Raw genomic sequence first — 15,550 nt, 5'->3', positions numbered from 1 at the left:
ATACCTACCGCCCACTTTTGTATCTATTGTGACTCCAGCCCCTGAACCTGGCCCCATGCCCGAAAGTGACTCAGAGAGTGAGGGGGAAGGGCCGGTAAGGCTTACCTCAGGAGCACCGATTCCTTTGGCTCAGCTCCAGGAGCCAGAACCAGACCAGTCGGAGGACATGATGAGGCCGTCATCCCCTGATTCCTCCCTTCCCCAGGCTACGCCTTCAGACCCATCTGATAATAATAATCAAGCTTGGCTTGAACCGCGCTTCAGAAGATTAAAGAAGCGGCGTCATCAAAAGGATGCCCCACCCCACAGGATATATAAGGAGCTTTGGGACTGCTTTTACTCCATGGGAAGCAAAAGTTTAGCTGAACTGTTTCAAAAAGAGCTGAAAGTCTTGCTACGTGAGTCATTTGTTTGAACTTTGGCAGGCAGCTGCGATTTCTCTGCCAGGACTGATAAGAGCTGTGAATCCACTGGCTGAAGGCCAGCTCATGGGTCTGAAGTGGGGAAGGAGACAGAACATCATCTCTGTTAGTAGTAAAATTTTCTAAATGCCCACCAGTTCCAGAGTAATGTGCCATGTATTGTCGTCTGCGCATGCCTCTCGCGCATCATGGATTGGGTTTGGGGGGGCGCTGGCTACCAGCTCTGCTTGTCTGTTACAACTGGGTGGTGTGGGGGGAGATGTGCGAACTATTCTGGGACGAAGCTCTTTTGTCTGCGGTCGCACTATAGTGCCATTTAGTTTCACTTAGGTAACATGAACTAAACTTATGTGCGGGTAATACAAATAGTATATTTTCAGAAATTTAAATTGTCACGTGGAATTTTATGAAAATCTAATGAAAATGTTTTTAAATAATGCTATGATTTTTTTTTAAAGTCAATTAAATTAAAAAAAAGGAAAGAGCTTCAATATCGGACAAAATCCCTACTGCCCACCATGAAACCTGGAACGCCCACTAGTGGGTGGTAGGGACCAGGTTGACTACCACTGATATAATCCATTATGTGATAAACCAACTATATTGTAGTCTATCAGAACATGGAAACCAAGCAAATTAGATTAACTGAAATCCTATGGATTTATGGTGGGAGTACAAACCCAGGCTCAAAAAGATGGCTTTACAGCATTCTTATAAAGTCAATCTACATAAGCCAATGCTATAAGTCAGAAAGAAATTGTAGCCATTTAATAATTTCAACTTAAGTCCCTGACTTCCAGTGGCACCGTAGGTGTTGAAGACGGTCTTTTCAGACTGCCAGCCCCATGATTGTGTAGAGCCGTTCAGACTGCGAAAATCAGCTGTCTGGCAGCTCGGGAACCTTTCCCTTAGGTGAAGAGGGAAAGGTGAGCAATTGGGCAGAGGTAGAGCTCCCCAAAAAACCCCAGGAACAATTCTGGGGCTAGAAGGGTGAGAGCTCCCTGGAAAGCTCAACAGTGCTTCGGATCAGGACATTTCTGCTTTTAAGCAGAACAAAACACCAGGACCACCTCTGCTTCAAGATGAAGATTTAATTTGATTAAAGCAGACAGAGCAATGACAGGAGCGCTGGCAATGGCAAGTACCAGACCTTAACTCCGTTCCAGGACTGCATTTAAGAAGAACAAAAGAAATGGCGCCTGCACTTAAAAGGGTGTGAAAGTGAAACTTAAGGAACTCATTGTTAACATTGTTGCGCTCTCAGTCTTCTTTAAACTTGCTGGATTTTACATTTACATGAAGAGATTTTAAAGTGAAAATGGAAGGACTATAGAATTGATTTACCTAACCCAAATACAGAGTTTATGAAAAGATTTGAAGGTTTATTGAACTTATTGAGACAGTTGTAAGATATAAAATTAAAGTGAAAAATGGCTTCTAAGCAAACAAAGCTTGGTGTTATTAAGGATGTTGGGATTTTGCCAGTTCAAATGCAAAAGCTACAAGAAGATTTGAAGGAGTTTTTAAAAGGTCTTTTAGAAGAAGCTCTAGACTTTCAAATCTCTGTTATAGATCAAAAATTTACAGAGCTTGAAGAGGAAATATCTCAAATAAAAGACATTATTGAAATTAGGAATAAGGATATAAGGGAAGATGTGGTGGCAGTATTTCAAAGATTGTTTGATTACACGGTTCAGTTGGATGGAAGAGTGGAAGAAATTAATCAAGCTAATGTGAATTTGGAAAATAAAATAGAGGAGGTCCAGACAAAGATGAACAGGGCAGACGAAGAGTTGGTTTTGCTGCAATATAGATCGATGGAGTTTGCCCTGAGAGTGAGAGGTCTCAAAGTAAATAAGTGCGAGAATCTAAAAGATATTTTTGCAGATGCTTTTGCACATATATTTGGAGAACAACCAGCAGAATTTGTAACTCAAATCAAAAAAAATTATCGGGTTAATTCCTGGGTTGCCAGACAGAGACAGTTACCAAGAGATATTGTTATCTATTTTACAACTAGGAGGATTTGGAATGAAATTTTACAAGTATCTTATAAAAATAAAATCCAAATATCAGGACAAGAGATATTAGTGTTCAAAGAAATTCCTCCTAAAATGTTAAGATCTAGAAAGGAGTTTACTTTCTTGGTGGATGAACTTAGAAATCATCAGATGCAGTATAGATGGGATGTTCCAGCTGGGCTAACAGTAAATTATAAAGGAGGAAAATATTGTCTTAACACAGTTTTTAAAGCAAGAGATTTTTATACTAATGTATTAAAGGCTGGAAGTCCACCACTGCTAGAAGTTAAGATAGGAAGCAAAGTAGAGATTGGAAAAAAGTGGGAGAAGGAAGTAAAGCACACACAATTTAAGGTTGGGATGGCAATTGCCCGAAAAAGAAACACTGGAAAAGTAGGGGATTTAAATGAGCAAAGATTGATTCGAATAGATATTAAATGAAAAGAACAAACAGTAAAGAAGCAGCAATATCAAGCGAAAAGAGTTTCTTTTTATGGGAAAGGGTAAATCATAACTGAAATTTTTGAATATATTTAAAAAGTATTGTGTATGTGTTTAAATTTTGAAGAAATATTTGTAGTAATGTTATTTGATTTGGGAATACAAGGTGTTGATAAAAATAGAATAAGGAATGGCATTAGTTAAGTTTTATAAAATGTTTTGTAGATGATCTGGAATTTAAATGCAATGTTATTTGATTATATATGGTGGATTTGTTAAAAACTAAGTTATTCTGGATAAAAATTGATTAGGGGTTATATAAGGTGTTGATAAAAATAGAATAAGAAATGGAATTAGTTAAGGACTGTATGATAAAAGGGGAAATTGGGCTAAATGTTAAATTTATATACATTAAAAATTTAAGAGGAAAATTTTGTAAAATGTCTTAGAGATGATATCTAGATTCTAACTACTGGTGTGTATGTATTTGAAACTATAATTTAAATGTTGGAGATCTGGTTGGGCTGATACTATGTATTATTATATATGGTGGATATATAAATTTGGTGGATTATACAAAATATTTGAAGAAGAAGATAACATTTAAGGACATAAATTGATTTTAAATTAAATATTAGTAGCTAGATTACTGGCAGCGCAATATTGGCAGATGGAACATTTGTCTGTCATTGAAGACTGGACTCTAAAAGCCGTGAACTTACTGGAGAAGGCGGAAATCTCAGCGTACCAGAAAGACTATCCACAAGAAAGATGTATATTGGAAAGGAGAAGATGGATCGACTATTTTTAAAACAAATATTGGATTAAGAACTATCAAATACCTATGAATGAATAGAATGTACTGTATATTTTTTTCTTTTTTTCTTTTTTTCTTTACTATGGAGAAGGGGAGTTAAGGTTCTAGGCAGTGGTGGGATTCTACCGGTTCTAGATGGTTTGGCCGAACCGTTTGTTAAAATGGCGGTTTACCCCGCCCCTTGCCCCTCCCCTCCCCACCATTACTTACCGGTGTCTGTCGGCGGCCATGTGGCGTTGGATCGGGTGGGCTGCGAGGCCGCCGACCGAAGCAGGCCTCCATCCAGGTGTCTCTCTAGCCAGCGATTAAAGTGCCTCGCTGGCCACGTGGCCAGCGAGGCACTTTAATCGCTGGCTAGAGAGACGCTTGTATGGTGGCCTCGCAGCACACCCGATCCAAGCGCCACGCGGCCGCTGACAGACACCGTTAAGTAATGGTGGGAGGGCATCTTCATCCCAGCTTTTTCCAAGCAGGGAGCTGCTGCAGCTTCTACATTCCGTTAGGCTGTGAGCCCTCAGCACGGTAAAACCCCCCCACACTCCTCTCTCTCCATAGCTTTCGGCGCCACTGGGCGCATGAGCAGCCGCTCGCACTCCCTCCTTCCCGCCGCCGCCAATTCCCCGCCTCCTTTGCCTGTCAAGATGCATTCAGCTTCGTCTCCTTATGTGGCGGACCCGGTGTCGGCGTGACGGGGATGAGCTGACTCGGTCATGGCCCAGCCCGGGGAGACCCTGGCTTCGGGAAGGGAAGGGAAGGCCGGTGGTGGTGATGGGGGCGGGGGTGGGGGGAGGAGGGGGAGCCGGTGCTGGCCTGAGGCGCGGTTTGCTAATTCTGCCTTGACCTGGGTGCAAAAGGGGGGCGTGGGAAGCGGAGAGGAATGCAGGCCGCAGAGGGAGGGAGGGAGGGAAGGAAGGGAGAGAGGGAGGGAGGAAGGAGAGGGTGGTGGGCATAGAAGGAGCGAAGCCCCTCGCACTCCTCCACCAGCCACCAGCGCTTCTTCCCTTCCCCGTGCCCATCCTGAACCAAGCCCTCCCTTTTCTTCTACCGTTTGTCGCCCCTCTCCTCGCCCCCTCCTTTTGAAGCAGCTGCCCACCCCCTGATCTATGCAGCTCTGCCCTCCCAATCCGAGCCCCAGGCAGCTGCTTGTCGTGTCCCACTCCTCTGCTGACGGCCGGGTCAGGGAAATCCGAATCAGGTGTGCCTCTGCAGCTCTGCCAAAGTCCTAGCAAAGTCCTCAAGGCAGGCAGGAGACCAGAAAGTGACTTCAGCAAGATATGTTTAGACTTTGCCTGACTCAGAGACTGCCAGAAAGCAGATCCTTTATATAGGCCATGGGGTGTGGCTCCATGACTCAGCACTTATCCAGGCCTGCCCCTCCCTTCCTTCTGACGCCGCCGCCTATCAATTCTTCTGAAGCGAGGGTCACTCCAATCGGCAGCTGTTGGTAATTGACCTTCCTCAGGCTCACATGCTGTGGAGGAGGGGGGGGGGTCTAGTTGCTCCGTTTGCCTGGGCATGGAGCCAGAGCTGGGGGCTGGAGATACTTGCTCTTCTTCAGCCTGTCTGGGCATGGAGCCAGGGCTGGGGCCGGGAGATGCCCCCTCCTCAGCCTGTCTGGGCATGGAGCCAGGGCTGGGGCCAGGAGGCATGCTAGGACATTCTTCAGCGTTCGGAAGCAGATAAGCAGACCCCGGCTGTGGTGAGATTGGGCGAGACACAACACTGCTGGCTGAAGCCTGCTTGCATCCAAGCATCTCACTGGCCAGCAAGGTGCTTCAATGGGCTGGCCAGCAAGACGCTTGGATGCAGGCAGGCTTGCCAGCAGCCACCTGGGGCTCGGATCGGGAGGCAGAGCTGCATAGATGGAGGAGGAAGGAGGGTGGTGCATAGATCGGGGGAAGGGAGGAAGGAGGGTGGTGGGCATAGAAGGAGCGAAGCCCTCGCACTCCTCCACCAGCTTCTTCCTTCCCGCGCCCATCCTGAACCAAGCTCTCCTTTTCTTCTCCCTTGTCGCCTCTCCTCGGCCCTCCTTTTGAAGCCCCCTTTGCTATTTCTCTCCCCTCCTACCCAGCCCCTTGTCCTCCTGCCTCCCCACTTTTCCCGTTCTCCCCACCTTCTCAGCGTCGCCAGCTCCTTAGGCAGCATCTCTTTTTGCAACGACTTGTGGCTTCAGCCACCCATCACTCACTGCGGTCTCTTTTTATCTCCGTCCCCATCGTAGCCCTCCCCATCTCTTCTCCTGCATTTCTTTCCCTCCGTTCTTCCCAAACAGCTGGTGCTTCCGCTCCCTCCGGCAACATGAGTTTTCTTTCTTCTCCCTTATCTTTGTTTCTTCTTAACGCCCCCCCCCAAACTATTTGATTCCTTGCTCATATTTCTCTCCCGCTAACACACACACCCTTTAGCTTTCTCCAGCTTGGAGTTGTAACTGGATGCAAGTAGAGTTTTTGGGAGGCTCAGAATGTGGCATGAACCCAGCCGATTTATTGTTAAGAAACTGAGTTAACTTAGAGGCCAGGTTATAAATTCAGCCACAACAATTGTGGAAGAACTGAGATGACTCTCTGGGCAGGTGTAATTGACAATTGCTGTGATGCATTTTAAATAAAAAATCGTACATAACTGCTTGATTAGGAAAACAGTGTCATTTTATGAGACACCACAACAGGATTCATATACAGGAAATTCTCAGGCAAGAAATGTTAGAATACCAGGGCAGGGCCAGCCTACCCTACCCCATTTGGAGAAAGAGTGATGGAGAGAAAGAGGGGGGCAGAAAATGATGAAGGAGAGAAAGAGAGATGAAGGATAGAAGGGGTAGAAAGATGAAGGAGAGAAAGAGGGGGGAGAAGGATGGAGAGAAAGAGGGAGGGAGAATGGATTTGTTCTGGTAATTGGTTTAACCAGCATGGCACTGAAAAAGTGACTTATGACTGTTTTTCACACTTATGAACATTGCAGCAAACTGTCATTAGGGCAAAGAAGCTATGTTACATGACCACCTGGCCACGTCCACCCAGTCACGTGAAGCACCACAGTTGTGACATGAGTGACATGGCTATTAAAAATGCTGCAACAGGCATAAATGATGACCGGTCATAAGTGTGAGGACTGGTTAAAAGTGTGAGAACCTGTCAGAAATCACTTTTTTCAGTCCTCTGGGTAGTCCCAATGTGCATAGGGACTACCGAGAGGGCTGAAAAAAGTGATTTTTGATAGGTTCTGACACCTTTGAACAGACCTCGCATTTATGACCATCTTCACATTTATGCCTGTTGCAGCATTCTTAACCATGTCACTCATTTCACAACTGCTTCTCTTTACTATGGTTACAAGATAGAGTCCAAAATGTAAAATGTGAGGACAGTCGTAAGTACGAGGACTGGTCAAAAGTGCGAGGACAGGTCAAAAATAACTTTTTCAGCCCTCTGAGTAGTCTCTTGCACATGGGGACTACCCAGAGGGCTGAAAAAAGTGATTTCTAACAGGTTCTCACACTTTTGACCAGTCTTCACACTTATGACCGGTCATCATTTATGCCTGTTTGCAGCATTTTGTGCATAGGGACTTCTCAGAGGGCTGAAAAAGTTATTTTTGACCTGTCTTCACACTTTTGACTGGTCCTCACACCTACGACTGCACATTTTACATTTTGCGCCCTATCTTGTAACCGTGGTGAAGAGAAGCAGTTGTGAAATGAGTGACATGGTTGCTAAAAATGCTGCAATGGGCATTAATGTGAGGATGGTCATAAGTGCGAGGACCGGTCAAAAGTGCGAGGACAGGTCAAAAATGACTTTTTTTAGCCCTCTGAGTAGTTTCTATGCCCATAGCCACACCCACCCGGTCACATGACCAGCCAGCCACGCCCACCTGGTCACATGACCAGCCGGCCACACCCACCCGGTCACATGACCAGCCGGCCACGCCCACCCGGTCACATGACCAGCTAGCCACACCCCAAAATAAGCCACGCCCACAGAACCGGTTGTTAAAAAAATTGAATCCCACCACTGGTTCTAGGGGATGGATGGGAATCTATGGATAGTTTGTGTATTCTAGCTTATTATTGTTAGATATTATATATGTATATTGCTCTGGGAAATCGGGGGGGGGGATTGGGTGAAGGTGGGAGGGGGAGGGGAAAGGGGGAGGGTTGGTGGGAGGAGGAGGGGATGTATGGGTAAAAAAAATTTGTAAAACTTTTTAATAAAAAAAAATCAACTTAAAAAAGAGATTCAAATTGAGCATCTCCTGAATCATAACTAAGTCTCTGTGCCTATAATGCTATAAAAGTGTTTCTCTACGTCAGCAACGGACTTTAAATCCCAGAACTCCCCATCTAACATGCTGGTTTGAATATTTGGGAAGTTGAAGTCCACCCATCTTAAAACTGCTGAGGCTGAACACAGTTACACAGTTCTATACTAACTTACTTGAAAGTTAGATTAATGAACTTGGTGCCGATTATTTTTTAGTGGAATTGTACAGAATTGCCATTGTGCTCAATTAGTCTTAAACTATGCAAAATCCCAGTTCTTGCTCTACCTGTTGTACCACTTACTGCTCAATCAATATGATTTTTGAACCAAGATCATCGGTTGCTCTTTATTCCCTATTTATGGCATAGAAGAGTGCACAGCATGCATTCAATCCTAGGTTAATAGCACCATCTGGTGGGAAAAGGTATAATAGATTTTTAAACAGGCATATTTTAATTTTATTATCTAGCAATGGGAGTGGTTTCACAGTTACAACATGAGGCATTTTCTGACAGTACAATTGAAGTATAACTTCAGTTATTTTTATGATTGATACAAAGCTAAGATCGCTTGCCACAATTCTGCATAACAGAAACCAAATGCACTTGAAGCAGTTGAATCTTTCTTGAAAACAATCAGGGGGCAAGTCACACTGTCATCACACACTCTGTGCCGCATTGCTACCCAAACTTTAGCAGCGTGTCATTGACTACATGAAACCATGGTCACAATTCCCCTAAAAATAGAGTCAATCTCATTTTTTAAAAATAAAATAAAATATATTTCTTAGGTGAGAGCTACAAAGTATTTCCATTTCAGAGAAAGTTTAGATGAAAAATCACTGTCCAAATTTTGCATGCTATAAAAAATTAATACTTCATTTTTAATTCTATTGAATTTTTTTTTAAAGTTGGTGAAATTTCAGGGTCCAGCCCATCCACACACTGTGCCTTGCTGCCTTGAATAAAATAGAAATGTTGTATGAGAAAGTTGTATATAGTGCTGTGATCAGAAGCAGCAATACAACAGAGCAGAAGAGAAGAGGTAGCACTCAGAACAGCATTTAAGTACAAATAGACTCTGTAAAGTTTGGTTTCCTGATCACTTTAGATGCCAAGTTTGGTCTTCCTGGAATACAAATTATATGCGCTCATAAAGATAAGAGGTTCAGGATCTTGGCATAGCTATAGTGAGCAAGAGAGTAATTGAAGCTGGTGCTCTTTTCACCGCTGCTGTATTTTGTGTGGATAAGGCTATTTATCTTAAAAGGTATTTTTAAAAGTGCAAAAGTTCCATTCAATCAAACAACTTTCAGAATGATATCCAATCTGCATTATTACATACATAGTTTTTCCAGAGAAGTTGTAAGGTATTTTCCCCCTCACAGAATACCGTATTTTTCAGAGTATAAGACACACTTTTTCCCTCCTAAAAGAGGCTGAAAATTTGGGTGCATCTTATACTCTGAATGTAGCTTTTTTTGAAGCTTTTTTTCAGCCCTAACTAGGCACTAGAGAGTGAAGTGATCTCCGTGCTAAACTTTTTTTCAGTGAAGCATCTTCTGTGCTTTGCCTGCTCCCTCCGACTCTCAGCTGTGAAGCTTTTTTTCAGCACTAACAAGGTGCTAGTGAGTGAAGCGATCTCCGTGGTTTATTTATTTAATTAATTAATTTATTTTGTCACACAGTTACTGAAGTAATATTTTCTGCAATCAAGATTGGAGCGGTTAACATTAAGCTTAAATCTATTGTGTGCTCGTGTATTGTTGCAATTGAAGCTGAAGTAGTCTTTGACAGGAAGGACATTGTAATAGATGATTCTATGAGTTAAACTCAAGTCATGTCGAAGGTGGTGTAGTTCTAAATTTTCTAAACCCAGGATTTTGAGTCTGGTGGCATAAGGTATTTTGTTGTATTCAGAAGAGTGGAGAACTCTTCTTGTAAAATATTTCTGGACACGTTCAATTGTATTGATGTCTGAAATGAGGTGAGGGTTCCAGACAGTCGAGCTGTATTCAAGAATTGGTCTAGCAAATGTTTTATATGCTCTGGTTAGTAGTGTAGTGTTTTTGGAGAAGAAGCTACACAAGATTAGATTTACAACTCTCAAAGCTTTTTTTGCGATGTAGTTGCAGTGGGCTTTGACACTTAGGTCATTTGATATGAAAACTCCAAGGTCTTTACTGGCTTGATCTTTAAAATTTTAATTTGCTTTTATGGGTTTTAAATTTTTGTAAATTTTATAGGGTGTTATTGTATTTTAAATTTGGCCAATTGAATAAGTTTTTTAAGGGTTGTTCTTAGTATTGTATGTGCTGTTCTTTTTGTATTTTATTCTGGCTGTGCATCGCCCTGAGTCCTTCGGGAGAAGGGCGGTATACAAATTAAAATATTATTATTATTATTTAACAGGGTGGGGGTCATCTGTAAGGTAATGTCCATCAAGCTTGTACTTAGTGTTGGGTTTGCCTGCTTTTTTCATTGCTTCTCTCTCCAAAAATTGGTTGTGCTTTAGAAGCTGTTTTTTTATCCCCAAGCAGGGGATAAAAAACAGCAAACTAATGTGCTGAAGCTGACCAGACTAAGGACACTAGCCAGATGAATACCTGGTAGGCAGTTTTTTCCCCATTTTCCTCCGCAAAAGCTAAGCTGCGTCTTATACCCTGGTGTGTCTTATACTCCAAAAAATATGGTAACCAATGACTATTGGTAGTAACTTAGTTTGTTTTTGCCAGAAATATTGTATCGTAAACCAGTATTTATACAGTAAATTGATTTATGTTAATACTTATATTAGTCACTGAAAGCTTTTGAGACCCATTACATATCAAGAGGCAGCAGCGTGGTACCTTAACCCCTACTTGAATCTCCCAGTGGTGTCCTCAGAACGTAGTTGATAAAAATCTATCAAGATAACAGATCATGAGATTTAAGCCTTGTAGGAAAAAATCCACAGATGTTTAGGACAAACAAAAAAACTGCCCAGAATCACTTAGAGTCAGGTAATATATAAATTTGATTGATTGATTGATTAAATCAACATGAGAAATTTGTGATGTCTGAGGTTTTACCCACTTTGAAAATAATTTTATTTAATTAATATCTATTTCACTTATTTGGCTTATACTCAGACCACCAGTCATCATTGGGCTGTAAGTTGAGAGCTACTATCTAACACTTTTGGCTGCTAAAGATAGATATAAACAGATCCAAGATAGATAGACTTAAAATGTCAACTGGGTTGGAGTGTGCCTCTACTTAGGTCTTATGATTCTGGATGATTTGGATGTTTTATGTTGTTTTGAATGTTTTCAGCCTTTATACTTAGGTATTGGAGACTTTGGAAGCCAATCCATAGTCTGTTGTGACAAGCATCAAAAGAAATTTTTGGTTTCAAAAGCCAACAATGGAATGCTTTGTTATTCAAAGTTAGTTGTTTTATTGACTTTGCCTACAGCCTACAGCCATGGGGATATTTTATTACCACTGTTCTTTGGAGTAAGAGGTTGGAAGCTGTAGAGATCAAGGAAGATGATTTTGACAGAGATATGGTATAACTGTGCCTAAGTAAAAGGTGCTGAAGCATTTTTTAAGTTCAGATAACATTTAAGAGTGGTTCAGACAGACTCTTTCCTAATTCACTAGAGTATAAGAAGAATGAAGATGTGCAGTACAACCAGACTTGAAAAATTCTACTGGTATAGCCATTAGCCAATCTCAATAAAAGTGTAGCCTTCCTATGAAATTGATTCATGGTCTGGTCTACCTAGTGGGGCTGATAGACGTGATGGCCTTCAAACTGGAGGTTAACTAGCTTAGCAAGCATATGCACTGCTGCCACACTGCCACCATTGTGGATTTTTTTTTTATTTGTCAAACACAACAGTATATATAAGTATAAGCATGAAATAACCATACAAATTGGATACAATCAAAGGGAACATAGGACAGGAATGGGTGGCATGCTGGTGCTCTTATGCACGCCCCTTACAGATCTCTTAGGAAAGGGGTGAGGTCAATAGTAGGTAGTCTTTGGTTAAAGCTTTGGGGATTTGGGGAAGAGACCACAGAGTTAGGTAGTGCATTCCAGGCATTAACAACTCTGTTACTGAAGTCATATTTTCTACAGTCAAGATTGGAGCAGTTCACATTAAGTTTAAATCTATTGTGTGCTCATGTATTGTTGCGATTGAAGCTGAAGTAGTCTTCGACAGGAAGGACATTGTAGCAGATGATTTTATGAGTTATACTCAGGTCATGCCGAAGGCGGCGGAGTTCTAAATTTTCTAAACCCAGGATTTCAAGTCTGGTGGCATAAGGTATTTTGTTGTGGCAGAACCAGCAGTTAAATCAAGAGTTGAGACACTTGAGAGGGCAATTGCTTGGACCTAAGAACTTGGGGCTAGCCAGGATTATCCCTCAATGGCTCTCCCTTTACTTTGATTTTAATGTGTCCAGGCTAGTTGGCTTAGATTGTTACAGACTTTTATGAGTTGCTCAACAGGGTTTAAGTTAAAAGGATGGTTGGATGATGATGACGATGATGACAATTATGATGATGATAGTCTTGGGTATCTGGTTGACTCACCGCTGTTGGATAGTTAAGAGAAGGAAGGCATTGTACAGCTCCAATGCCTTTTCAGGCAAGAGAGACACAGGTGACCAATAGTGAACCTGGATCTGGAGACTTTTCCCTAAGAGATAGCTAGTTTATTTCCCTTTTCCTGCCTTCTTAGGGATTGCATTTGGTGGGAGATAGGGACACGGTATGGATGTCCTGCTTAAGGTAAGAGGCAAATGAGTTAAGAATTGAGGTGCAGAATTTGCAAAAGCTATGGGTGCTACAAGAGGCTAGGAAAGGGCCTTTGGAATCTTGAAGTTTTGTACCAGTTGATTGTAAAGTTTTTGAAATCTGTACCTAGCATGAGAGTGGTTGTAAGTGGTCGTACAGTGCCAAGCACAGGAAGCTCTCTGATAGTTGGGTCTTGGTTGGGATGTAGAAGATTTTTGTTCTTTTTTCCTAAAGAACTAACTAACCTTGCCAGGATTCAGATTTTGTTAAGCTTATGTTATTTATGTTACTTATGTTGTTGGCTCAAGGGTTATAATGGTGTGTGGTATCATATGGACCATTTTATGTGTATTCATATATACGTATATTCATATAGATTGCACTTTTCATTCTGTTCACTAAATTCCAAGTGCCTACAACATCCTAGGAAGAAAAATTCCAGATGTAGGTTATTTTACATCAGGGATGTAAAGAGCCTCTGGTGGCTCAGATTGCTAAAACAGTCTGTTATTAACACAGCTGCTTGCAATTATTGCAGGTTCAAGTCCCACCAGGCCCAAGGTTGACTCAGCCTTCCATCCTTTATAAGGTAGGTAAAATGAGGACCCAGATTGTTGGGGGCAATAAGTTGACTTTGTATATAATATACAAATGGATGAAGATTATTGCTTAACATAGTGTAAGCCGCCCTGAGTCTTCGGAGAAGGGCGGGATATAAATGCAAATTTAAAAAAAAATGTGGCTGAGACATTGTTCTTATGCAATCAGCTAATTCAGGTGTAAGTACTGGCATTTTCATAATCCCAATATAGAATAATGGTTTATTGGTCTTGATTCAAGAAAGGTGCTTCAGAACACGCAGTAGTACAAAGGTAGCTTCAGTCTGCAACTCTTTAAAGTAGCTGCATCTTTTCTTACAATCCTAGAGCAGCTGCAGAAGGTAGCAGTGTGATTCCCAAAAAAGATATAGCAGGCTGGTGCTATGCTCACACTCCTTCACATGGAATTCCATCTGACTTGCTCCATTGCCCTCCTATGTTACTTGATGCCTAAGAGCATAGTCGATAACAGCCTACTGCACTCAGAAGAAAGGAAGTCCTCTGCATTGTCAAGTAGTCATTTCCTTCCTACATCCTCTGACATATTTATGACTTCCTGCTCTGTGCAACAGTCTCTAATTTGTGGAATCCTTATTGGATGTAGGGAAGGATTTTTTTTTTATTTCTTAGCTTTTAAAATCATTTTCTCCTTACACAAGTACAGTTTTTTGCAATTAAAGTGACAAAAAGGGGGAAAATCATAATTAAAATGTTTATGTGAATAGGAAAGTCTAAAAATAATACAAATAATATATTATTTTATAAATAATAATATAAAACCACGTTCAAATTGGCAAAATATGTTAATAAGAACCTGCCTCCCATCCAAGTAATCCCAAACCTTCTCAAATTTTCTCAAAAAATTACTCATCAATCAAAATATTGGTTGTCCAATGAAAATGACAAATAAGTAATACTAATAAAAAAGTAGTACATCTTAATAACTCTTTTGCTTCAGTTGTTTTCCAACAAGAGGGCATTTATTCTTTCATTAACTTCTGCAGACCAAGCGTGATATAAAAGGAAGAAGAAATATGTTTGGGAATGTCAATTTTGAATTAATTTAAATCCCCACAGCCAAATAAATTGCATTCTACAGAATTGAGGGAATCTGATGGTCTCACTAGAACTATATTTATTATCTTTGATAAGTTCTGGAGAAATAGTGAAGAGCAAAATAACCCAGCTTCAAAAGATGGGGACAGAGGATCTGGATGACTCCGGTCAATCAATTGGCTATCAGTTCTTGAGTTTGGTAGTAAAGATCCTTGAGAACTTAATAAAGTTCAGTTTAAGTACCTTGAAAATAATAGAATAATGACCATTAGCCAGAATGGATTTATTTAAAGTAAATCTTGGCAGGCTAATCTATCTATATATAAATAGCTCTGTATGCGTGTGTGTGTGTGTGTGTGTGTGTGTGTGTGTGTATGTATGTTCCAGCATAACTCTGGAATGCCTCGAGCAATTTCAACCAAACTTGGTACACAGATGACTTACTCTCTGGAAAAAAACACTGTGGGGGTAAGACAACCCTAACACTCCTCGGGGTGTGTATTCTGTTAAGATACAGCCTGTTGTGCCTTAAAATGGCTTCTACTATGCGGCAAAGTGGAGTTGCCATGGTAATGGCTTCACAGTACTCCACAAGGGGGCTGGTAAGGGGGAAAATCCAACATTAGAAATTACATTTAGTCCGAACATTTTCAACAAGGATCTGATTATTCTTGAGGACAAATGTATGGCCATGATCAATAAAACGTTACTGCCTGCACCACTACAAGACCGACACGTCGTACTTCACGCTGATTACATAGAAGAAAAGAACTACAACGTCAAACAGCTTAGTGCATAGATCATGGACAAGAAACCAGTTCTAAATCAAGATCAGAAAAAAGCACACCAAATGATCATGGATCAAATAGCAAAACAACAAGGTGGTATCATTTTGCTTGATGCTTCTGGGGGCACAAGGAAAACCTTTTTAACTAATTTAGTTAAAATTAAGGCTCAAGGTGAAGTTGCTCTTCCTGTCTAATACAGGATTGGGATAAATAAATACCTGGGCAATGCTCGATTATCAGCTAGTCTTTATATATATCAGGAAATCATTTCACAAAGTAATCCGTGATATTCTGATTACCAAACTAGTTTTGTGTGGGCTGCATGGTATGGAAATTTAGGACTCATAGCTCAA

Source organism: Ahaetulla prasina, chromosome 3, assembly GCF_028640845.1.
Source record: "Ahaetulla prasina isolate Xishuangbanna chromosome 3, ASM2864084v1, whole genome shotgun sequence".
In the NCBI taxonomy this organism is placed as follows: Eukaryota; Metazoa; Chordata; class Lepidosauria; order Squamata; family Colubridae; genus Ahaetulla; species Ahaetulla prasina.
Note: the sequence above shows the minus strand (reverse complement) of the source record.